The sequence below is a fragment of the Pseudopipra pipra genome, chromosome 5 (genome assembly GCF_036250125.1).
Source record: "Pseudopipra pipra isolate bDixPip1 chromosome 5, bDixPip1.hap1, whole genome shotgun sequence".
Lineage (NCBI taxonomy): Eukaryota > Metazoa > Chordata > Aves > Passeriformes > Pipridae > Pseudopipra > Pseudopipra pipra.
Window position 1 is genome coordinate 31,907,476 of NC_087553.1, and position 27,416 is coordinate 31,934,891.

General features: G+C 39.4%; 1 long non-coding RNA gene across 1 annotated transcript; it reads right to left on the reverse strand.

The window, feature by feature from the left end:
• Window positions 1-2,822: 2,822 nt before the first annotated feature.
• Window positions 2,823-22,973, reverse strand: LOC135415283 (uncharacterized). The gene is made up of 3 exons (XR_010431050.1): window positions 22,772-22,973; window positions 8,142-8,210; window positions 2,823-4,189 (listed from the first exon to the last, which is right to left on the reverse strand). It is a non-coding gene; the product is annotated as an uncharacterized LOC135415283 (long non-coding RNA).
• Window positions 22,974-27,416: the final 4,443 nt, after the last annotated feature.

Here is a 27,416-nt window from a genome sequence, read left to right on the forward strand (position 1 = left end):
TAAGCTCTGTTTGAAAATAGGTTCTTGGCACAGCAATAGACACAAAATATGTCAGGGAGAAGCTCTAGTCAAAAAGATTGGTGTTGTCATGCCATTTGCCTCTTTGTTGATCTGAACAGACTGTGCCATCTATATAGAAGAAAAGCACTATCCTATCTAGGATCCCATTTGCAACACACATTACCCCTTTTCTTGGAATCACTGGTGCTCACTGCCTGCATTGAGTCAAGTTTCTACACAGATGACAACTCTTAAAAACAAATTCTGCATCATCCATAAGAAAAATGCAGTTTCTATCCCATCATCAGTCATGGTATAACAGCTCCAATCTTTATTTTAGCCTAGACCTTGAAATTTGCAGGGTTCAAGCCATAGAAGTCGAGGTCAAGGAAGCACACTGAGGAAAGTGAATGAGCTGAGAGAGGAAAGGAAAGTGACATTTCTGGAGAAGAGATAATTCTACAGTGGCAGAAGTAATATTCCTTTCTCTTTTGGAAAGTTTACTGCTATTCTTTTTTAGGGCACTTAAAATCTGGAAAGTCTCTTTTTGCCATTAGCAGCTCCCAAAGCACAGGAATCCTTTTTCATTCACATAAAATGCACTAGGAGAGAGTGCAAATTTTCTACCCTGGTAAGGACTTAAGAATAGTTTTTCGTGGTTTAACAGGAATTGTTTTTCAGAGGGAGAAGAAGGGGAGTTTTTTCCTTCAGCTTGAAATACAGCACTCTACTTTACAGGAAAGAGATCTGGAAAGTTTGTTCATGGAGTGCAAAACATAATACCTGTGCCCTCAGGAAATCTCCTTGAGTGGACTTTTAACATCTGGGATCCCTGCACTGTGTTAGTCACACATGGAGTGCATTGTCTGCTGATTTAGCAAATAAGGCCAGCCACTTTTTGGGATCTGCCTCCCATGAAATCAGTCTCTCCTACTACATCAGACTGGACAGCTGCTAAGGCAAACCCAAAAAGCCATCACCAGTATTACTTTCTGAAACCTTTCTGCTGTCTTCTTTTACCAGGCAGAATCATGGTATCTTGAACTCCAGGATCAAGGGACATGCCTCACCCATTTCCTCTGGCTGGAGAGAAGAACACCCACCATGACCATGCTTTTCTCCAGGGGGTTGGGTTAAGAGCTATTTTCAGATATGGCTTTTTCCAAACTGTTCTTTTATAACTTTAAATCACCCATGCCCCAAAATCATATGAAACAGGCATTAAAAAAGAAAAATAAAAGGAGTTGTGTGCAAATTAGAGGAGTATGTAATCGCCTTCAAGCACTTCATGTTGGTCAAGTGAACTGAAGAATAAAATGTTAAACAGAAAGCATTCTGGACTATATATGTATGTCCTATCTTCAGTGGTAATATCTGCCTCAATAATTCATAGAAAATATTCAAACTGTTTTGTTAAGGAACATTGTCTGGTATGTAGGTCAGCCTCTCTAGTGATTCTTTTCCTATGACTTTTCAGGATATGGCTAAGAGTTTTTTCCTTTCACTTTATACCTAAGAGCATGATGTTCTAGAGATTCAGATTCTAAAAGATGCAGTGATTCACAAATAAGTGAACAAAAATGAGAGGAAAAAAATTGCCCTGTGAGATTCAAATATAAAAGCAAGAGCAAAAGCTGACTTGTCTTTGTTTTAGCAGCAAACTGACTACCACAGTAAAAATGAAAAGAAATAATATTTTAGCAGCAAACTGACTACCATAATAAAAAAAAAGAAAAGAAATAATACTGTCAGGAGGATAAAGAGACTTTTATGGGACTTCAGGAAAATTAATTGTATCAATTTAGCAATGCTGAATACTTAATAACGGTGAGCAGCTGAGAGTGACTCAGCATTGCATCCAGTATGCCCATTCTCTCAGAACTGTTTCAATTCAACACGAGAACCATACTGTAACTTTTTTGTGATTGACGATGACTAAGATGCATGTAAGATGCTAGAGGATTGACTCATTCTCTTTGCATTTCTCAAAGTGATAGCAGAAGAAATAATTTGAGGAAATAGCCTAGCCAGATTCTCAAACAGAAGTCAATATTTTTTAAGACTTCTAGTGGTTTTCTAAGATCCTATGCCTCTTTTGCTGCCCCTTTTTATTTCCAGAAGACAATTAGTTGTTGCTGGCATCCATCTCCAGAGATTATTCCACAGACTTACAAGCTGTTGCTGGCTCCGGTGCCATCAAAAAAAGGTTTGTCTTGCTCCGTGTTTCTGTGCGCAAGGTGCCAGAATTCCATGAACGCTGCTGATTCCCCAGAGTTTGTGTTTGTCCCGATAGCTAGTGTCACTTTTACAAAAATGGGCTTTGACTTTTTTTGCCCACTTTTAAGCCTCTGCTGTAGCCAGCTGCTGCACCCTGCTGATTACCAGGAATTGCTTTTGTATATCATTGAAAGTCTCAACAGAAAGAATAAAAAGCAACAATATCCTTGTTACAAGAAAAGAAAATGGGCAGAAACAATGTTAGGAGACAGGAAAAACTGTGTACTTTGTGAGTTTAAACTTCACATTGAGAGATGATTCTGCTGGGATGTCTTGGGGGATAATTCCACTCTGAGAAACTCAGCAATAGATTTTTTAAAAATCACAATTAATTGAGGAAATATTCAAAAGTGCATGGCTGCAGTTCTGCAACCATTTCTTAATGCCATTCCCTTCATATTTCTGCGCAGATCTCAATGAGATGCAGGACACACCATTCATCACTATTTAATCTGAATCAGTGGAGATCTTGTTCGTAAAGTCTATCTTAATATCAAACATGCTGACAGGAGTTCTAATCCTCATATAAAAACTAGGAAACAACATTTATACACACTGCACCATTTATTCTATTTTCCAAAAAAAGCATCAAGCAGTCATCAAAGTTTAAGCAAAGAAATACATATCCACATACATACATACAGTACAACCAGATCCAGTCTTGTACCTGTGTGAAGTGTGGCATTATATTGTGGAGGACAGCCACAATACATCCTTACATCCTGTAAGGATGTTTCAGTATTCATAAACTGGAAGAATTTGATTTAAAGGGACAATACAAGTACCAACACCAGCACATTCAGGCAGAGTTAAACTCAAATGACAGTAAGTCAACAGAAAACCACACAAAACTTTAAACTATTACCACTCATATGTGCTGTCTGCATTCAACATTACAACTTCTTCCAATCCAGACAGCTTTAATAAGCCTTTATCATTTAATAAGCCTTTGTCATTCCTTGAATGCTTAGGAATCCACATGTTCGTGTGTTTATATGTTGTTCCTAAGTAGTGTGCATGCTCATGTCTTAACTTCAGCCTCAAAGTCATTGTTCAAATGCACATCTGTATCAACCTGACCTGTGGTCACAGGTCTCTTGTTTACAGTCACACCTATCCACTGGGCAGATACAGACTGCAATGAGTTGAGGTTCAGTTAGCAAATCAATAATTCTTTCTTTGCTGCAAATTGATCCATTACAGCCAATGCAACAAAACTTATTAGGGCATGTAGAACTTACTGGAATATTTCTAGATCTCTTTCATGTCCTTCCAAACACTGAGTTTTCTTTTTACTGACTTTTCTCGCTGCTAAATAATCTGCATGATAGTTTCCAATGTGCTGCAAAGAGCAGGCTCTGTTTTTCTGAACACGATCTTTTGGATTCGTAACAACTATGTCAAATACATAAAAGAACAGTAAAAGCGGTATTCTAGGAATTTTTTCTCCCTGCTTTTCTCTGGTTACTTAGTCTCATCTGTTCTGTGTCCTGGATATTCACATCTTTATTGTCTTTTCAGCATCAATACATAGTCTGTCTGTCAGAGGCTCCCTGACTGTGTTTCCTTTGCTCTTCTATCTTCTGAAGTCCTAAGACTTCAAGAGTACCTAGCTACAGAGATCTGATTAGAGGGAAACATAGGTTCCTGTAGTCTTAAAATAACCCAGTGAAATAAAAAAGAAAGCATGGCTGAAGGCCAACAAGGGCTATGTAATGTATCTCTAACTGTCAGGGGCTTTTATGCTTGTGTGGCTGCCGTATCTCAACTTGGAGAGGTTGTCACACGCTGTCAGCACCAGCGAATCTGTTGGTGTTTCTGAGAGCAGCCTTTTCAAGTCATTCCCAGTGAACTGAGAGGCAGAGACATTTTTCCTCATGGAGTTGCATTCTCCTTAGTCACATTTTTTTTTCTGGAGAAGTAAAATTGTTATTCCATACTTCACACCTGCAGCCACACTGAACTGAAAAGCTGTCTTGAAACACAGGGAGGTATAACAACAAAGATGTTTCACTACTGCTGCCCATAAGCTCATTGGCAAACAATTCTGATCCTCTCCCATGACAAATTGTTAGTCAGATCACTGCTAGTCATTCCTGAGCTGCAATGAACTGTATGAGTCATATCTTTGTCAGCACAGCTACTCTCATAACTGATATTGGTATTTGTTCCTAGTGCTGTGACAAGCCACACACCACAGTTTTCACATTTTTTTCATGCTAAGCATGCCCATTTTTGTGTTCCACAGGTGCAGCTCCAAGCTAATGAGCAAAGCAGGGCACCGTTGTGTACTTACATTTGTTTATAGCAGGTAAATGCAGGCAATAAGCTCCGTAGCCAGATCTCTAGTTCTTTTATCACATACTTGGTTTCATCCAAATTTACCATTTTCAAAAGCTTTGATATTTACTAAAGATCTTTGTTGTTTCATAGTACTGCAAGCAGATCTTCATCCCATAAGTCACTCCAGAGACCCAGTATGCACAGACCTCAAGTTCAGTGCAAGTTAGATTTCCCATGTGATTTATGGTGATTGGAGATTATTGAGTGACAACTAATATTTTGCATTGTTTGACCTGCAGCGCTGTTGTTTGCTATAAATTAAATTTTTTTCCAGGTCCTGAAGTGAACTGCATTGTGATTCTCTAGAACTCAGTGTCTTCAGATATTGAGAATGGGTCTCCATCACATCTAAAACTTCTCATTTCCCTGCCACTGGGAATGGACTGATGTTTGTAAGGACCATTTCCTCATGTTTGATCATGAACTGTGTTCTAGTAGCATGAAGCTGTCAGCCACTTCTTTAACAATGCTTTCTTGGTGTGTTGCATGTCACATATACTGCACAGTAATAGCTGATATTTTTGAAGGAACACCAAATTTCTATTTTCCCTTTTAACCATACATAAAAGCCAGTCTGATCTAGTCTGACTTTCATGGGTTTTGAATCTCATATGTTAAACTACTTGTCAATTTATTCCTGTTTTCCTAAGGCAGTCAGCTCTCCCAGATTTGTTGTTTCTAGATTTAGCACAGCAGGGTCTTACACGTATTTTGGGCCTATCAATAAACAGTCTTATCAAAAGTCATCTTGATGCATATATAGAGAGATCTATATATAGAAAATATTCACCATTCACAGCAATTCTGCTTTGTACTCATATTTTGCAACAGAATGTACTGGCCTGTAATGATCCCAGTACTAAAGGCACTCAGACTCTGGAAGGTATTATTAAAAATGCTACTTATTAGAGCTAACACTCCAAGGAGAGAATCATAGAAGCATAGAAGCATAGACAATCATAGAATCATTTAGGTTGGAAAATACCTCCAAGATCATTGAGTCTAAATACTAATCAAGCACTGCCAAGTTCATCACTGAACCATAACCCTAAGTGCCACATCTACATGTCTTTCAAATGCCTCTAGGGATGGTGACTCAACCACTTCCTTGGACAGCCTGTTTCAGCACTTGACAACCCTTTTGATGAAGAAACTTTCTGTACTATCCAATTTAAACCTCCCCTGGCAAAACTTGAGGTCATTTCCTCTCACCCTTGTTACCTGGGAGAAGAGACCAACCGCTACCTGCCTAAACCTGCTTTTAGTAATTGTAGAGAACGATAAGGTTTTCCCTGAGCCTCTTCTTCTCCAGGCTAAACAACCCCAGCTTCCTCAGCCGCTCCTCATATTACTTCTACTCCAGAACCTTCACCAGCACCATTACACTTCTCTGGACATGCTCCAGCCCCTCAATGTCTTTCTTTGTAGTGAGGGGCCCAATCTGAACACAATACTCAATGTGGGGCCCCATCAGTGCTGAGTACAGGGGGCCAATCCTTCACTAGTCCTTCTGACCACACTATTCTTGACACAGGCCAGGATGCCATTGGCCTTCTTGGCCACCTGGGCACACTGGTGTCTCATGTTCCGCCAGCTGTCAACCTGTACCCCTGGGTCCTTTTCCTCCAGGCGACTTTCCAGCCACTTTTCCCCAAGCCCATAGCCCTCCATGGGGTTGTTGTGACCCAAGTACAAGACTCAATACTTGGCCTTGAACCTCATAAAATTGGCTCAGCCCATTGATCCAGCTTGGTCAGATCCCTCTGCAGAGCTTTCCTACCCTCTATCAGATCAATACTCCTTCCCAACTTGGTGTCATCTGTGAACTGACTGAGAGTGCATTCAGTTCCCTCATCCAGATCATCAATAAAGATGATCTGTACAGGACTGGCCCCAATACTGAGGGGAACACCACTACTGACTGGTCATCAAGCGTACTTAACTCCATTTAGCACCTCTCTCTGAGCCATCCAGTCAGTTTTTCACCCAGGGAAGAGCACACCTATCCATGCGCAGCTAGTTTCTGCTTGAGAATTGTGTGGGAGACAGTGTCAAGGACTTTACTGAAGTCTAGGTAGACAACATCCGCAGCCTTCCCCTCATCCACTAAGCAAGTGACCTTGTCATAGAAGAAGGTCAGGTTGGTGAAGCAGGACCTGCCTTTCATATACCCATGCTGGCTGGGCCTGATCAGAGGGCTGGGCCCTCCCCCTGTAGAGGGAGGGGACCCCAAGTGGTGCAGCATCAAACGGGCTATGATCCATGTTCAGCAAAGCTGGGAAGACACCCTTTGTAAAAGATTCCACCATTCACTGCACTGTTAGATGCAGGCCATGCAGGAGGCACGAGCACTGGTGAGAGGAAGCTGCCTGCAGGCTCCTCAGTTGCAATGAGCTGGTGACTGCCCTGCAGCTCAAAGGGTTATGCAGCATGATACAGACATCTTAGTGTAGCATCGCACAGGTCTGTGCCTGCTTAAGGTAACTCTTTCAAGGATCACTCACTCCTCAGTGTGTAATGGTCTCCTTGTCAGGATCACTACACCTACTTCTTGCTTCATCTTTCACCCGGAGATTTCAAAAGGGGAAGTTCCTGTTCACAGAAAGCCATATGTCCAGTTCTATAACTATGCACCAGAGATGGTATTATGGAAATACACTGATAAAGAGCCATCTAAACAGACTATTAGGTGGTACTGCTTCTTTCTTCATATGTGCGTGTTTGCAAATATTTGCAGTATCCATAGGTCTCAGTTTCCACTGTTTGATCACCAAATGTCTTTTCAGGAAAAAAATAAAGTGATTTCAAGAGATTTCACATTATCAGACTGTGCAGTACTGGCTAACAAAAAAAAAATCAAATAACTTTTTAAGAATTTGGGAATAACTTTCTAAGTCAGAAAGAACTTTCTACTCCCTTCATCAAAGACAATAATGTAATATAGGACTTAAAAATTAGAAAAGTATGCAGTCTGTAATATCACATTTCACAACAATGTCTCTTCTTCATAGGCTCCAAATCAATTACAATGCATAACTAAGTTGCTAGGGAACTGGAGAAGTTATCTGCTGATGGTGGTTAGAAGCTCAAGCAAAGACATTCTCATGGTCCTGATTCCAAATATGAGGCTGCAAAGGTCAGCTGTAGGGTTTGTATAACCTTTGGCCTAGAGTGAATTGGTAGTGGTGTTGAGATTAGTCAGATAAGCAAACACAAAATGTACGTGGTTTGTGTGGTCACATCAAGTTGATGATAGGGAATAAAAATATATTTTATAAAAAATTTGTGTAGTTTCAGCAATGACATGATACTCATACACAGTGAAAAAACCATGCATACAGGTGAGAAAATGTTCAGAAATGGTTTGCTCTGAGCCACTAAAACCATAAGCAAGCTTGAGTCAGCGCCAAAGCAATGCCCTGGGTAGAGCAGGAGTTAAATCATTCACATTGTGAAACAGTGTGCAACATTTTGTTAAGAACAAGGACAACAACAGGAAATATCACACACAGAGTACTCACAAGAAAAGTACTGAAATGTCTGAGCCTTGTCCGTACTTGCTGAAGATTATGAAGCATCATGGATGCTTCCTTTCCAGATTTAAAAAAAAGAAAAAGAAAAAAAAGAGAGAGAGAAAACAAAAATTTGCGTTTACATCCCAAGTAGCACTGAACAAAAGAGATAGCAGTTAAACAAAAGCCCTGGTCCCTGAGTCCCCTGTGGCCCTTGGAGATACACTGCAAAGAACTCTGTCAAGGAGTGCAAGAAAGATTCACCATAAGCTGACAGAAAACCTTCAAATGAACAAAATAAGAAATTATGCCAAGGATCTTCCCAGAAGGGAAAGTTGCTGCCAAAAAATGGCCATAAAAATAGGAAGCAACTAAAACATAGTAATGCCTTTTTGATCAGAGATATGAATAATTCACCCCTCTCTCCCTATCTTTCTCAGAATTCCCAGATACAGCACAACACATTTTCCTTCTTCACCCACATTCCTTGTTTTTTTCTCATACTTGCATCACTTCTTTTGCTTTCTCTGGTAGAGACATTTTTTTTTTCCTACATTCAGTTACTGTACACAAATGAAGCCCCGATGTATATAGGTTGGATGTGTTTTTAACAGAAGACTTTCTGATGCCTCTCTCTGAGCCCACCCCAACAGAAAGCAGGTGGATTTAGTCTGACTAAAATCCTTTTTTCAGCAATCCCTGACCAAAGCACAGAACTGAATAAATTTTTATCAGGGAAAAAATAACAACAACAACAACAACAAACAAACAAAGCAAAAAAACATGAACCATTCTTTTTCAAACCTTCCAAATAAAATTATATTTGGACAGAAACCACATCTGGACCAGAGAAAAGTTTCTGAATGTTATTAACCATTAAAAGCAGGATATTAGAATATAAAGATGGCATAACCTCAGTCCTATGACCATAATAAGCTAATCTGTCACACAGAACAACATGGCACCAACCTTTTACAGCTTTAGCTGCCGGTGCAAATATATATAAGTTTCTGACTCTCATCCTACTCTGTTCAAAGTCTTGATTGCTCAGTGATATAAATATGCGGATAGGCAATTACCATGGCAATTTGTCCATCAGACACACACAGTGTGACATATCCTGTGCAATTGCCCATATTAGGCTGTGACCAACAATCTTCCCCGAGCTGGGGGGGACACAGTGAGACAGTCATTGTGGGGAAGTTAGAGTATCACATGACAGAACCCCTCTGCCCCCATATCCTAACAGCAGCCTCCTTCCTGCATGCCTAGGAATAAGGAATATCTTCCTGTGGTATGAGGACAGGTGGCAAGGCAAAGTCAACTGCAGGGAAGAAGAGGGAGACTGGCAGTGTTTATCCATGTGTGTGCATCTGCACTCTGCTTGGAATCACGGCTGGCAGGCAGTAGACCACAGAGATCAAAGGGTACTGCAAGACTTATCTTGCCTTTTTGCCATGTTGTGCTACCCTTTCCTCTCTTGGCCGTGCAAAACATGAATTCCTCAGCCAAAAAGTGAAATGGATGCTGGATAACAGTGTACAGCAACTATTGAAAAATATTGAAAGGACTTGTGGAAAAGAATATGATGATCTCTGCAACAGGCCTGGTAAGCTAGGAGTACCAGTTTGTGCCTGTGTGGTTTCAGTTAACAGCATAATTGGATTTGTATTCTTTTTTTTTTGACTGGTGAAGGGAGAGGTCTCAAAGGAATTTTTCCAATTCATGTTCTGTCTTCTGTCTTCTCCAAAGGAAGGATACTTTCATGTGGTTGACACTTTCTTTTTCTTCCAATATGGAATGAATTGGTGATAGCATTAAATTCAGTAAAACACATTTAAGAGGCCCGCTGAAGAGCATGTTCAGCATTTGTGTGTTTTGGCTCCCAGGATAGTTTTGCCCTGATTCACTTGTTCTGAGAACGAACCAAGGAGTTAAATTTATGATGCAATTCCTTTCTTCTTATACAAGTAATTCTTAAAGGCTTCAATAACAAACAGTTATGGATCATTTCCCCTGAATAACTTGTTTTCTTTATCCCTGATAAATTTTTTTCACTGCACCAGCTGATTGTGCTTTCCATTATAATGAGACAAAGCAAAGCCTTGTTGGCCCAGCCTGACACACTCTATGGTGTCAGGCAGGAGAGTCGAAGAAGCCCAGTTAATATGCAGCAGTCCAATATGTGTGCATGGAAAATGTTCTAACCTGTTGTTTTCAGTGCCTTGAGAGAAATGGCTTGTGTAGAATTAAGAGGGGAAATTAGACAGGGAAAGCCAAAAAATCCTTCTGAAAAGCAAGAGCTAGATATATTTCCAATATACTTAAAAATAATTTTAAAAGTCCCTATTATCAAAATATAGCTAAATTACGACAGAAATTTCAGATATTCACTGTCAGTGATAGGCACAGCAGCCAGTCTTTTAAGCAGGCCTTACCACTCCATTTTTCTGAATATACAGCCTCTTTTCAGATGGTATGTGAAGCAGAAATTTAAATCAAGGAAATTCTATTAAAGAAAGACCAAATTTGTTGAAATTATCTAGTTACCCTAATGTCTATTTGGTATATGTCTTATACAAATTATGAAGTGCTGTCACAAAGATTGTCCTTTGAAAGTCACAGTCATTATACAAGAGAGTGGTTTATTTGCAAAATAATTAAAATTTTGAAGAAAGGAGATGTACGAGAGCTATGTATTTCCCCTGCATCATCACTGATGAGTCTTAGGGTGCCTATCCTCTCATATATTTTTCCAGTGATTTTTTTCTTTTTTTTTAGCCATTTTACTCTTGATGTGAGTAAAGTATAAGAGGGAATATTGCTAGAAATAATATTTAAAACTATTTTTTGCTACTTTTGTGAAGAGGGTGGCTGGTATTTCTCATGCAGATCTAAGTATGGGAGAAGGCAGTGTTTCTAGCTGCACTTTGTTTGACTGCCACAGATAAAGAGACTCTTAATTCTTAGTAGGCTGGATGAAGCAGCTGATGGAGCTTAGAGTGCTGCAGATAAAGGGAGGATTTCTAGTGGATGAAAAGAGGAGTAAAGGTGAAACTGAATCCCTCTCTCTTTGCCATCACAGGCATTTGTGATCCTGTTGGCTGCAGCTCTTGATATGAAATGCTAGAAAGCACCTTGCATGCATTTTTCCTCTCCTCTCTGTCTCTTTAATAAAAGTCTTGTCGAAAGCTGTAAGAGACAAAGAGAGGTTCCATTTCAAGGGTGGGGACGGAATCAGCGGGGGTTTTTTTGCATGTGAGCATGACAGATGGAAAATGCTTCCAAAGGAAGACTGCACAAGTGGTGGCCAAGAACTTCGTGTGTAAATGCGCTTGGCAAACACAGGAGAAAAACACACTTCGGCCTCCTGCTTGAGAACTGCCTTATTCTGTACCTCTCCAAGCACATAACATATCTCTTTATTTTGATAATGCCTGATGGCAAGTCCAGGTCTCGCAGTTTGATCAGCACAGGGTACACCTGAGCCCCCGGGGTAGCTCACTGCAGACCACAACTGACTAACTGCCAGAGCTGATGCCCACTCTTCCACACACAGCCCAGCAGACATATGGAAATATGCTAAAGTTTATGTTATATGTAATAAATTTCCAATTTCATTATTCACTCCTTGAAACATAGTAGCAGGTTCAAGACCTGGGTATACATACTCTGTAATTTTCCACGCAGTCTGAAATATTAGTTCCAGTGCACCAAGTTTCCTTCTTAATCATAACCTAACCAAAGACACAGCTATCTTGCTGATTTCTTGATAAGCTCAAAATTTCATTCCTCATTTATCATCAAACTTCAGCCAGCATAAATAACTGTTGTTTTGTTTATAGTCACCTCATCATGTGTTGTCACCAAGCAAATGCAGCATGTTACCATAGACTTACATGAGATTCTGATGTTTGCATCGCTAAAGCATGAGGCTTTTTTTTCTCCAGATAACAATCATGGACACTCTCCTTTTCTTTCACATCCCAGTCACGAAGATAGAAAAATGTCAGGTAAATTTCATCTCCACATTCTCAGTTTTTGTGCCTGACTTCAGAGTTGGATGTTTTATGTCTTCTATCCCTTTTTCTTCCAATTTTGCCAGAAATAAAAAATATATTCAATTCAAAGTCATACTTTGATAGGCAGCACAGGAATAGTCTATGAGCAGTCGAAGATAAAGCCAAAAGCAGCCCTTATACTAGCTACAGTCACTAAATAATGACAGGAAAATTTTAGAAAAATCCCAGTTTGTCAGTGTACACTATGAAAATTTTTTCATCTGACTCCAACCAGCAGGTCAGTAACCCAGTTTTATTTAGACAGACTTACTGTTCTTCAGAAAAGTATCCTTTAAGTGTTATCTCTGGGATAGATGCATGAAAATGGTTTTAGCTATGCTTCATCTAATTTGTTTCCTCGTGACTCTTCCACTCAAAATAATTGCATTGGCACCTAGCAAATGCAAAAGAGAATATGCTGAAATGGTTGGATAGAACATGAGAAACTATTATCCTGCATCCAATTTCCCATAATAGCCCCAAGGGCAGACCAAGGAATGATGTCCAAAAAACTGCCATAACTTACAGAAAGTGCAAAACATCTTGATAAGAGATGCCCATTTTGGTAATAAAATAGATGAGGAATATTTCTATAGAAAAAAGTTTCTTATGTAACTTTTTAGGAGAAAAATATCTATTTAAATTTTCCATATTTTTTTGAAAAGAAGATTTGCTTCCTTGCCTTGGTGAGAAGTCCCAATGGTAGAATATTTCTTTTCAGCAATTACAGTATATTACATAGAAAACTAAACATGGTCATTCTGAACAAAATAAAAAGTATGTATAGCCTCAGGTATTGTTCTGATTGGTCAACAGCAGATATTGAGGGAAAAGTTTAAGAACAGAGGGATCATTCAGGAATATATCTTAAGAATATTCTCCCAATTTTTACCAGTTTGTAATTCAAGGATTTCCTGAAACAGAAGTTGTGTCTTTGTATTTTTATCCCATGAATGAATCAAGTTGCTTTTGATTTTTGAACACAAAATTATATCAAATCTGATCCAGGAAGAGCATCAAAACCCTGTTCGTACAGGATTTTCATACAACTAAAAAAATGTATCAAAGAAAGTACAACACGAGCTTCATGAGTACAATATGAGCTTCTTCTACAAAATACATGTATAAACTGCAATGAAAATGCAAAAATTAGTATCAGATATTCTGGAAGAGAAAATTATATAGGACAGCCAATTCTAATGATCAATATGATAGTTCTTTATGCAGCCTTGGATACTATTAGCAGACCATATTCTCCAAAAGAGAATTTTTACTCTTTCTGTAAGGTGCAGTCGCATAAGAGATGTGTTTTTAATTACCAAGACACAAAAGGATCTCAGTTTTACATCTGTCTGAAAAACAGTACATATAATAATTATGCTGAGATAATTATTCATTATGGACTCAGCAGTCTGACACCTACTGATTCACCCACATAATTTTATTGTAGTGCCCACATTTTCCTTTGAGATGCCAATCTACGGGCTTGATTTCAACTTCATTAAGGTGATGGGAATGTTTAAGGTAACTTTAAAGTAGTATACAGCAGAATTTGCATTTAACCAAGCTTAGGATTCAGTCAGAAAGATCCCAAAATAAGTGAGAGTGGGAATTAAGCTCTACCTCACCATTTCCTTATTCCCTGGTACATGGTAAAAGCAAGGTTCTGAGATGCAAGAAGATCCATGGGATGGTGGTGGTGCTTCTGAAACTTTATTTGGTCCTGTGTAACTGATTTGCTTGTCCATATCCTCTATCCTGTTTATTTTTAAAGATGTGTCAAGACCAAAGCCCTAGGGGACATGGCTGCAGATCTGGCAGTAACCTCTGGAATAGCCACTGGTGCACAAGGGAAAGAAAACAGTGAATGACCAGGAAATTAGAGTTGTTTTTATTAGCATTTTATTCACCCCAATCCACCAATCAGTTCGTCTCATATGGATTTAATTACAAACTCAAAAGTAATTGAAGGAAAGTGTTAGACTTTCTTTAACTCATAACTGGGAAACAACCAGATACCTCAGATAAGTTATTTACTATTGGTACATAGCATTAGCAGAGTTTTGCTAACTTCACCAAAACACCAGATGTGTGCAATTTGTAAGTGAATGTCTGCAAGCACATTTAGTACACAGGGTAACAATATCCCTCCTGTAAGCAGATATGAAATTTACTTTCACCAAATGAAATGTCCATGGAAAACTTATCCTGAAATTTAGTAAGCAAACAGACTACCACTCCCACTGTAAATTGGAATTAATACTATCAAGTTTTATTTGTTTGTGCAATTCAGCCAGAAATTCCCCCAACTCCCTCTCAGCAGAATGAACAGGGAGTAGCAAAATATGGTGTGGTTTTATTCATGCCAGGATGGAGACGTACACTAAAAGACATTAGGCCTGGACAGCTACACATATGTTATCTACACTGATGACCAATGTGTAAATTGAAGTAATCTTCCTGTGTTGAATAGTTCTTTCTATTCACATACACTCCTGTCCATCTAAAAAAATGTTGTTATTGTTAACTCAGATTGTATTTTAAACAGCTTTGCTGCAAAACAACTCTTCTAGATCACATAGATTTCATTAGGCTTCTTTTGTGAATCCAGCAGGAGAAAATACATATTTTTAAGGGCCAGGAGTGCTTTTCTTTTCCAGATCACAGAAAGAAAACAATGTTTTGTTGACCTTGGAAAAAAAAAAATTCAATGAAATCTTCATGTCTATGCTGAAGAGGAAGAAAAAATAAGATAACCCTGGAATTTAACCATATTACTAGAGAAAGGATACAATGATTCACAGACTAATATTAGGGAAGGACAAACATCCCTGTATAGCTACAAGTGAGGGTTAAACCTAATTTATTGTATCTTAGCTACTTCATTTCCAAAATACATTTCCTTTTCTCTGAGATAAGAACAACTTCTCTCTCTTATTCTCTAATGGTAATATTTGTCAATACACTGTATCCTTGTGATTATTCATTATAAGAAGAACAAAAAAATTGGCATGTGATAGAACTTGCTTAGCACAGCATTTTAGAGATTAATTTATTATGGAATATAGGTGCTCTACAAAGAAAATGACTGTTTGCTTCTTTCATTATTATTGCAAATTAATTTTTACAGGAGAACTTAATGAGCAATCATTCACACACAAGATATTTAGGCATAAGCCAAGCTCCAAGTTGCAGTAGCACCCAAGTGTCACTATCAGATTTGATAAGCATACCATCCCATGTGCCATGGCATGGCTCAGGTCACACAGCTACTCAGCCCTTTTTGAGCTCATGTCCACCCACATGCTTTGATTTGCACAAAAGTGAAGAGGTGACATATAAAATAGATTTTATGTGTGGCAAGTGAATTTTGACAATTGAAGCTAGTAATTCTGCTAGATTGCTAGAAAAAGATGGAGCTGGAGATAAGAATAGCCAAGCTAAACATGAGTTTCTAATTAGGTTCATTCTTCTAAATTTATCTATGAAATACTGAAAGAATATTGTGTGCCTCCACAGAACAAAGATGTAAATTTAAAATTTTTAATAATAATTATCAAGTAAGCTTCTTAACCAAGTCACATCCTTAGCAATTCTATACTTGTAAACACTTGTTACCTCAATAGAAACATGAAAAAGGACACTTAGAAGGGATTTCTTCTTTGCTTTTGGTCTGTCTACATATTTTTCTGCACTCTCAATTCATTTAATTTAAGAATGCTTATGAAGCCTATATCCTCTGTTTAAAACATTGGGAACTTATTTTGAGTCCAAACTGTTCTACAGGCACATTATGATCAGAGTCACGGTTTTATTAAATGCTAACTTTTCAAAAAGCAAACTCACTTTAGCAATGTCTTGTAGGAGATTTGAAACTAAAACTTTACTGTGTAGTATAAATATCTAGTTAAACAACTTCAGTAACAAGTCAAGAGTTTTTAATGTAGGTGCCTCTATTATTCCCTAAATGGGAATGAGACATAGGATTCATTTCATTGACTTTACATATCTATTATGCAGACATGTATGTCTGAAGAAATGTTCCTGGCTCCCCTCAACAGATATAAACATTTTTAGAGTGATTCAGGTCATATTGTCTAAAATAAATCTTAATAATTGTGCTCTAGAAATGCCTATTTTTTCCAATGAAACTGTAGAAAGCTGAGAAGAACCAGCTCACCAGCAGACATTGCAACATAGGCCTTTAATTGTAACAACCCCAACTTGAATCTCTTCATACAGCCAGCATTGAGACAGATAAAGCTGTGCACTTGTGTTCCTTATTTCAATTGTGTCTCTGAGACAATGGTGATGCCACTGCTCTGCATGTTTCCACTCTCTTACAAGGGAAGCAGATCATTTGTGCCCCTGCTCACAAACTGAGATGAGGGTCACGACAGTCTCCTCTTTAGCAAACTAAGAAACTCAGAACAGCAAAGAATCCAGTCCATATATCATTCATATGGTCAAAACATGTGTTTGTATTTAATATTGGTGAAAACAGGAATGTCTTAAACATTGTCATCGCACAACAGACACATTAGAAGTCTCTGCGTTTATTCTTGCCTACATTATTGGTTAAATATTCATAATTATCTTTAACCAAGTATTTTGTTCTTTCTATTACTTTCTAATGTAAATGAAAATTCTGAGCTTCTCTGTTAACTTTATTCCATTTATTGAGATTGCCTGCATTGTAGACTGACAGCTGTTATTAAGGGTTTATTCAGGGTTTGCTAAAGGTGATGTTTCTAACAGCACTCAACTACCTAACATACCACAAGTGAAGCACCAAAAAAAATTCTAACCACATTGGAAAGTATTTACCCTGACATTAGATTCAGCCTTTGCGAAAGATCCAGTCCTCAAATAATTGGACAGAAGTATATAAAAATTGATTATATGGAAAAATCATCCAAAGCTATTAATTCACCCCTTTTCTGGAAATATCCCAGATACTCCACATCTCTGTACCAGTTCGGGGGAGAGGGGGAACCAAACCAATGAGCATACAAGTCAATGCATACAGACTGTTTTCCTTGCACAGTGTGCTGCACTTTATAACAACAGAGAGTTATGTATAGTACCCAGTAGAAATGTCAAATACTTATAAAAAACAGTTTATAAGACCTTAGAGATTCACAGTAGCTGGCTGTGACCAGCTTGTTTCTAATTAGATTAGCCCAGCCTAATTTTCTATTCATGTTATGTACAGTCATTTGAGGTGGAAGGCTATCAACTCAGGGCAGGGAAATAAGACTCGAAGCTTCAGCCCTCTTGAAGAGCATGTGCAACTTCTGCTCTTTCCCCCCCATGTGTCATTCTTATACCCAGCTTCTAAATATCACAACGAGTGACATTAGTGAATGCATAAACATGCAGTAAGTTTGGGAGTATTAAAGCAGCCCCAATCTATCATCCCAGGGAAATCTGTGCATCTGTAACTAAATGGACATATTATTTCTGAACTCCATGCTGGCAAACAGCCAGCAGAGTGTGTACATTGAAATTAGAATAGATTTGGAGGCAGGACTTTATTACAAATTGATCTAGATGACGATAGCAATTCTGAAAGCAGCTCCACATTTTTAAAGGTCTATTGTATGTTTCTAAAAATGAGAAGGGAGAAACATTAGGAACATAACAGAAAGGAAATCTAATGCCGGGATACATATTTTTTTTTGTTGTTATTTTTATTTTATTCTTTTACAGCATTGTTTTGTCAACATTAACCCAGGAGCTAGAGCTTACTAGCATCACATGCAGAAATGCATGGAGCAGAAATGAAGAAAATGCTATTTCTAGTCATCTGTTTATTTTTTAGTAATTTTTCCTACTGCAAGTGCTCTCACTGCAGTGAGACAACTGACCAAAAGGTTTGTCAGTTGTGTCAATGGCAGCATGGAAAAAAATAATAATTACTGTTAATAGAAGTAATCCAGTTTCACCGTGTGGTTGAGAGCTCTTTACTTGTCAGTTTATTCTTGAGTTTTACTCTACTCTTGAAAACAGTAGGTGGACATATAACCCCAGCTTAGCTTATCTTTTTCCTGTAACATTCCATATCTACATAGCAGGATATTTTAGCAAATGTATGTGCTATTTTTTGTTGCTTGCACTCTTCCGTAAAATGATTTGTGAAGTGGTAAGTCAAAACCAATAAAGATGTCAAGGATCAGCATTAATTTCATTAGCCTACCAGAAGCATAGATAATTTCTTATGCTTTGAATGTTTGCCAGAAGAAAGACAGACCAGGCACACAGTCCATCAGGCATCAGAGTATTCAGGGTGCAACTGCTTAAAAGCAAGGTCTGATACAATAGAAAAAACCATAACCCCTGAGATTACATACTTTTAAATAATTACAGCAGGAACTGACCTTGTAACACTGTTTTTTCATTCCTTACAACTCAATATAGAAGATGAGATAAAACTAACAAGAATAATTCTGTTTTCACCAAGCACCAGAATTCTGTGCATAAAGTCCTCAATGTTATTCCCAAACTGCTGTCTCTACATTGCCTGGAAAATCATCTGACCCAGCTCCATGTTGTAAGAGTCATGATGGAGAGAAAAGGGCTGTTATTCTGAAAGTTGAATATACAGATTTTCAACATGGATTTGACCACCAATAAGAATACAATCCATGGTATGTTTCAGCCATACCCCAAGAACCTCTTGAGAACTGCATTGACACCTATGACTAGCTGACTTGGACATAAACTTGCCAAAAGTGACATACTCAGTTCACCTAGTGATATTTTTGGCCATCCCTAGATAGGACTCACATGGAATTGTATCTTTCTTCAAACATAAGTAAACCCTGTAGGCCTGGGTGTGTTTTAAAGTACATTAACTGTTAGCGTACAGCCTTCAGTCATACCATTTTCATGCAATAAGGGGAAAAAAAATTGGAGAAAGCTCTGTTCCCTTTACATTACTGGCATTTTTTTTTTGTGCCAGAGTAAACAGCCTTTACATGGCTCTTTGCTATCATCAGTGAGCACTGAAAAATTCTCAGACAAAATGTTGAGTCCTTCATTTCCTTCTCCTTAGGAGCACCACAGAGCAGGGCCATCCAAGGCATCCTCTAAATATTTGGAACAGTAACATCAGGACCTAAGCAATTCAAAGGAAATAGCTTCCTCAAAACTGGAATCCTCTTTAGCATGGGCAGCTGCGTCTCAGTGGAGCGCAGCTTCCCATCCTCCTTGTAGCGCACAAATATTCATTGCCTTTGATCTGGTTCCCCTTGCAGCTGCTCAGCAGCAGATCTAGGAGCTCCATAAGGATGTGATACAGCTCTGAGCTTTATTAATGCCTGGCCTGACTTGTCCCAGTTTCCAGAAATTATTTGGCTAGTCTGAAAGCAGCAGTACAGCAGGGCACAATATCCCCTTTCTCTGCTTTCCTTCCTGTGTTCATGCTAAGCCATAAATCTCAATGGAGTTCTGACTCAGCTGAGATCCTCAGAAGAGGAACTTCTTACAGAGCAGGGAGAAACATAGAATGCTGTTGAGGAGACATCATAGCCTCTTCTGTGAGAAGCTGGGGTTTGTAAACCAAAAAAAAAAAAAAGGCCCTCAGGAGATCAGTGTACTAAACAGGTGCTTTACATAGATTCCTACGGAATCAAGAAAGGTAGAATCAAATTGACTTTCTCTAAAGCTTTGTAGTGTTACAGTTTGATATTTTAAAACAGAGATTTGCAGGTAGAGAGCTAACTTTGCTTGACTGAGTGTTACAACACTCGCTTGTCACAGAGACAGGGTTTGCACATACTGCAGATGGAGTCTCTTTTCTTCTCCTGCTCTGTGACCTCAGACCATATTGGCTTACTCTGTAACACCATGGATAGAAAAAGGGAGAGGAAAAAAGTCTTTATATAGCAAAATCTTCTCCCATGAGCCACTGAGCTTTCTTTACAGCCAAATAGCTGAATGGTATATACACATTTTTAGGATTCCATCCCATCTGTTTTCTAAGTTCTTTGTAGGAACCAGATCAACATTTATGATGCCAAAATATTCACTGCGCTCCACAAGGACTTAGTGGGCACCACATCATGTTCCCAGTGGTGAATGATGAGTTACTGATAATGGCAAGTGTGTACTTCTCTTGTCTAGTAATAAGAAAACAAGTTAACTTTAGTCTCTGTAAGTCAAAAATGTCCCATTTACTGCTGATAAAGGGAATATACAGAAGATATAGCACAGCAGACAAGCAGTACACTTCCAGTACGTTAGAGCTCAGCAATCATACTGTCTATACCTTCAGCCTAGCAGCCTTCTTTGGTGGGTTGGCCTGGCTTCCTTTTGCTCTCTCTGGTAAAGAGCATCAAGAACATTTTTAGCTTTCTTTAAAGCAGTCTCTGAAGTTTTAGGGGGCATGAATTTTTTGCAGACACCAAGAAGAAACCAAGGAGGAGAATACTTCCAAAGTATATTTTGATTTTGTCTGTCGCTGTTGGAAAAAAGGATTATATGATGCCAAGGTTTATCTATTAGTTCCTTTAATAACTTCTGAATCTACTACTGATTTTCTGCCATCTTTGGTGGATGGCAAAATAATTTAAAATTTGACAATCAAAAGTATGTCTCAACATTTGCTTGAAAGTAACTGAGTCTAAGAAGTTTCATGAATATTGGTGGGAAGCAAATCCCACACAATGTGCAAGTACAATAAAACTATCACTTTGATAATATATGAATATTTATGGACTTTTTTAGAGTAACTATGTCACATGACATGTTTAAACAACTTCTTAAAGCTGTTCTTCATCTATAAAGATTGAATATGGGGAAAAAAATAATTTATTCAATCTTTTGTTCCTCAATCCCAAATCCTTTTGATAGCTCTGTTTCTCACTCCCTCCATAGCTTGTGCTGCTCTCCTTGCTGATGGCTTCCCTTGAGTACTAACCTAGGCATCCTTTGATGCAAGATTACACAATGGCAGGAGACACAAAATCTGAAGTGTTATGTGAAGATGTATATTAGTTTTTTGTTATAAAGTTTCCTCCCTTTGAAGTTCTAAGGAAACTACAATTTCCTTTCTCCTGCTTTAAGATATATATATATACATTCACTCACAGTTAAATACATTTCCCATAACAATTAATTTCCCAGGCCTAACCAATACTTAGGTACAGTTCAAAGAGGGTCTTTGATCTGCACACAGTTCCTCAAAAAATCTTTATCCTGCCATCCAGGTGATGAGGAATCCCAGCAAAAATGGCTTCCTGCATCTAATTGAAAGAGACCATGTAGCACTTTCAAGCAGTACCTTATTAACATGCATATGAACAGTCAACATCAGTAATTTACTTGCACAATGTAAAACACTGTGCTTGGTTAGACCAGTAGAGAATACAGTTTTAAAATCATGAATTCACTTACAATACTGTTCATCAAATAAACCCTTGTTTGCCATTCTGTGTCAGATTTCACTCCACAACCGTAGTGACTACTCTTGGGAGCCGGCCATTTATCATGTTAAAAACAAGGACTTTTGAGGCCAGTGGGCTACAGTAGCTCTATTTAAAAGGTGGCTGTATTTTTATGCTTTTCCTGAGTTTTGTGGTTAAGTGGCTCACTTCGTAAGCACTATGCTGTGTAAGCCATACACAGAATGAGTATTTATGCAAAGGATCTCACTGAGTTTTGTGAGGCTATTCGTATATGCTCTCAAAAATGCAAGTGTGGTTCATACAGCATAGCCCTCAGCATGCGTCTGAGACTGCCAGAGCTCAAAATGCAATGGTCCTGCAATCTGCTGGCTGAAGCTTGCAGGGGAGACAAGCAGAGAGCAGTAAATTAGAACAGCAACTCAGAGCTGTGCCATCATCACTTACAAGTACTTATAAATTGTTTATCCTCCCCCTTCATGCTGTAGCTATAGGCTTTCATGTTCCTACATCTGCTAAATATGACTGCTCTGCTTACTTACCAATCTCCCAGGAAGGTAGCAAGGCTCACTTACAGCTTACATCACATGCTAAGGAGTAAAGCACCAGCTTTGTGCTGAGCAGTCATCTCTCTTAATTTTGATTGATTTCCTTTTACCTGAATGTAATCAGATTACAGGCAAACATGGGTTTAAGAGTAACAGTTAACCTGACAAAGCTGAATTTTTCTTTCTCTGTGAATGTGAATATAACAAAATAGAGAATGCAGGAGAGACATAAGTTGATATTAAATAGATTGGGTTTCATTTACATACCCCCATTGGCTTCTCATCACAGCACCCTCCTTTGACTTGCCACAAGACACTCCTGTCCAGAAGCAGCTACGCAGAGCAAGGGCAAGTGAGAGAAGGGCATTATAATTCACCAGTAAGCCAGTCACCTGGAAGGATGTATTTGGTTTTATATGTAAATGTAGTGCTGGTCCGGTTTCAGACAATACCATTCAGTCACTGCCACTAAAGTAACTGGCAGTAAGCACTGCCCATGGCTGTTGCAGTGTCTTCACCTCCATGTGGAGGTGGGAGCCCAGATCAGCTACGGATCAGCATAATCCTATCCCCCGGTTAACAAGAATAAATGGGAATAAAAGAAAGCAAAAACTTGTACTTACAGACTCCTTTTCATCTAATGAGCACACCATGCTTTTCTGTGCATGTTATTCTTAGTGTCCCCAAGGCAATTTGATCATCGAAGATGCAGGAGGGATTGGTTTAGTCAGTCCAGCTAAAGGGTTTGTGACAGAACTGGGATCTATGTTACCATTACTCTCAGTCCTCTGGTTTGACCACTAGATGATATTTATGACTAGGTACTTTGAGGTTACATGAAAGCTTACTCAGACACATGCGTTTCCAGGCAATATCACAGAGATATCTCCTTTCTTTAAAACTGACTGCAATTGAAATCCTTCAATAAACTCCATTTAATATATTGCCAAGCTGATGTATAGCTTCAAATTCAGTCTGTGAATTCTCATCTTTTTAAGAGAAGAAACCCTTCAGTCACTGTGAAAGATCCGAAAAGCTCCTGCAGTCTCACAGGGAGTATTAACCACTGGTGAGTATCTGTCTTAATACACCAGAGAACAAGGGTCAGTGTAGTTCGACAAGAAGCATGAGGGCTTAGCAGCAGGAAAAATCCTGCTAATAGCCTAGGGTATAAACATGATTAGAAGGGAAATTTATAATTTCAAGCAAGCCAGCCAAGCTGTGTGATGATTTTAATGATATTTTCTCCTGCTACCAAGGACGCTGTGCCTGAAGCCCTCAGGCCTGCCTGCAATCATATTACTATACTTGCAAAACATACTGACCCCAAAGATGGTGCAGTCTATTTCTGTCACAGATTAAGTGACCTCTGCACTTTTTGCATCTAGCTGTGGAGAAAGCTGCAAGTGGAGGAATGTTCATCACTCAGTTAAGCTAAACCTTTGTTTGCTGTGTTCACATGAATAAGTTATAGGGTCTTGGCATCATGAACAGCAGCACTGACACAGTTGACATGACAGCACTATAGACTGAATCCCGATCTGCCCTCCAAGGATAAGATGGGATGTTTGCTCGTTTCACATTTCACCGAGTCGGGTTGTTCAACTATTTATAAGATGAATAGAAATTTCCACTACTTCAGCTGACACACCTGCCTTTACCTAGCAACTGCTCAAAGGGAGCCAGCTGAGACAGAGAAGGCTTTGAGAGGCACAGCCCAGAGGGGAGCCTGCTGCTGCCACCCCTGCCAGTCCTGTCTGCGCCACCAGCTCTGGCCTCTTGGCAAGGCAGCAGCCCTTTCCGCTCCCCTCGGCAAGAGCTATTTATACCCGGCACAGCTCAGGAGAGGAAGCCTCTCCCTATGCAGCCTTCCCTGGGCGGTGAGTGGCATGAGAGGAGCAGAGAGTTCTGCAGACACCTCAGGACATGACAAGGGGAGACTGCCCTGCCTAGCGTGTGGTGAACACCATGGTGACATGAAGCAGCCTTCCCAGTGGCCTGATTCTACCACACATCCCACTGCAACACAATCCCAGATGTTCCCCACGCCATGTGGTCCCTTCAGGGTGCTGGTGATCTCTGACAGTGCAGGGAGCCCACCTAGCACTGAGCACAGGACGTTTTCCTCCAGCTCCAGGCCCATGGGAATGTAACCACCACCTCCTAGTCTCCTGCTGGTTTTGACACAAACAAGGAAGGGTGAGGAACACCACTGAACAAAAAGCACTTGTCCAGAACTTGATTTCCTGGTGAATTGAAACCTGGTCTGTACATAATGCTTGCAGTCACTGAGATTTCACATTTGACTCACGTATCAGTAGGGTCTCTCCAGCAGCTTGTTCCCACCAGGCTCCCAGTGATGGAAAGTGCGGAGCCCCATGGCATTATCACATTTCTATCCAGCATCTCTGGGGGCCTCAGCCACCACAGGCTGATCTTCCAAAGAAGCCTCTTAGGGATAAAAAGCTATTTTAACAGGGATTAAAATATAGATAAGCTAGTACAATCAGGAAAGATCAGATGAAAAGCGTCGCTTTCCTACTTTCATGCTGTAACTGTGGAGAGTGCCTGACAAAAGTCCAGAGTTGAAGGAGTGAGAAGACCTCTTTTACAGTAATACTGAAACCACTCCTAGCTGGGAAAAAAGTCCCATCACCCCGGTGACTTCAGACATGCAAAAACTGAGGAAGAAAGAAGCTGTACATGGGATGCTGCAGGCAATTTAAGGCAGGAATCGACAAGGACATTGAACAGACAAAGAGGGGGTGGCAGCAAGAGGAACACGTGCCAACACAGATTCATCATGCATGCTGTTGCCAGGCTAAGAAAAAAAAAATTAAAGGTATCCCAAATCAATTCTGTTTGCATTTAGTAGATGTCCCTTCCTCGGCTTATTCTCAGCAGGATGGACAGGGGGACGCAACCAGCAGCAGTGCCCTAAGTCAGTCAGGAGTACTGGTTGGGGTATTTGAGGAATCAGGGCTCTCTTTCAATGGAGAGACCGCTTTCTTTACTCTTATAACTTAAATGTTTACCCACCCTCATCTGATGTTTATGGAGAGAGAGAACTGTAACTAAATATGACATACTCTTGTTCACGATATCGTACTATATAACAACTTTAAAAAAAGGATATTTGACTAGATAGTTTTGATGATGAGGATGAAAAGATCGTAATTGCTGCAGTATTGTGAATTGTGTTTGTGAAGGAAGGAGTTTACCAAACAACAACCAGGAAAGAAGATAAAGTAGGGTAAGTTTTATGGTTAAAATTAGATTGACCTGGGTTCAGATTATAAATGGGGGAAAAAAAAGTAAATGTGGTTTGGAAAGGGAAGGGAAAAGGCATTTCCAGGAGACATGCTTCAGTTTCAAAATATCTTGTACTTTTCACAAAGAAACAATGTGACCAAAATATTCAGCAGCTTTTCTCCCTTGTGCTTGACACATGCTCTTAAACACAGAGCTGAGATCAGAGGGAGGGCAGGGGAGAAAGTTGCCAACAGCAGATGAAGCTGAATCAGCATAGTCATCCTTTTGTACTTCAGTAATCTCAGACAGGGACTGATGGTAATCTTCAGGATATTTCTTCCATCCCTCTCCCTCCCTTTCCTTCCCCATGCCTCCTCCCCAGCCCTAGCACTGCTGTTCATCTGGGTAGTGAGCTCTTTGAGCTGTTAAAACTGTTGACTGGAATTCTGGGTGTTCTCTTTAAAACTGAAAGCATACTTCCATCATCCACCTTGCTTTAACACCCACCCACTTAGGAAATCTTAAAGCTGTGTATCTCGTCAGAGCCTGCTAATGCTATTAATTCTCCTACCTTAGCAGTCTATCCAAAATGTGAAAGCAGGTTTTCTGCAGATTCCTGGGCCATAGCACATTCTGCTACATTTCCCATACACATTTCAGTGTCTGTTTCATGGTTAAAAATAAAAAAATCTGATTCAACACCCTGTCATTTCATTTGTACATGACTGAGACATCATTGGTTTTTACCTGCATAGCACAAGCCTTCACTCCTAAACCTTATTGTGATTCTTTCCCTATTTCTTGGCGGGTTAAATTACACACTCTAACCACAACCAGACCGTTACCCAAACTCAAACTAGCTGAGTTCCCGATATCCTGGATCTCTGTAGCTTGAAATGGAGAAATGAAGAGCACACTCACTGTTAGATGTACTATCCAGTTGCCATGAGTCTCACACAGCTATCTACCTAAGTACTGTTAATGCTTTACCTATAAAATGAAGGTAATTACTGAATGATCACATGCTTTAATTGCACACCAGATTTTAACTCATTACTACACTAGGAAAGTAGCATTAAGGGGCCAAGTTTAGCACCCCCCAATATCATCAGCTTGGAGTGGAGAACACTTACATTGCTCTTATAAAGTTTTCACTCACAGTTTGATAATTCCTTCCACAAGGCACTGTCATCCCAAGGGGATACAGTAAAGCAAGTACTGAAGCTGATTTGCAGTCATACAAGTGTTGTGCTGTTGAACCCTGGCTTCAGAAAGGGCCTTTTAAGAAAGCAAAAAAAGGGAATATCTGATTTCTATGAAAGTAGTTTATACAAGAGTCTTGGATAAATTTAACCCACTGTGTAGAGGACTGTGTGTCCAAGAGGAAAGAGGATGCAGGCAAGAAGCAAGAGTCTGCTCTGCTGGTGACACACTGCTCCTCAGATGTGATAGAATCATAGAATGACAGGTTTGAAGGGGACAGTGGAAGTAGACTGTGCTTCAGCACAGAAAAACTCAGAATGCCATAGGTACAAATGAGGCAGGTAAGCTTTGGCATGGCTTTAAAAAAGCCTCAAAATAGCCTTACAAACCCAGTTGAGCCCATTCATCTTCCCTGCCTGTTCTCAGTTCAAAGCAGAGAATCTTGACTGAGAACCAGAGCATGAGGCCTGTAAAATATATCATGCAGTTAAGGGCTCCACCACATTTGCTCTATAGAAAGAGATTAAAATATTGCAAAGATTTGACTGAGATAGTTTTAGCAGCCCTTATATTATAAATATCTTTAGAACTAGGAAAGCAGCACATTTGACAATAAGGGAGAAGACACCACATTGGAAGCCACATGTGTGCCGTGCACAACATGGGCAATGATTGTACTAAGCTGAGAGAGGTGAGAAGAATTTGTTGAGGTGAATTGTCTTCATGATTGTTCTGATCTAGGGACAATATTGATCAAAGTTAGTAAAATATAAAATGTTAAGTAAAACAATAAAATGACCAGACGAAACACAA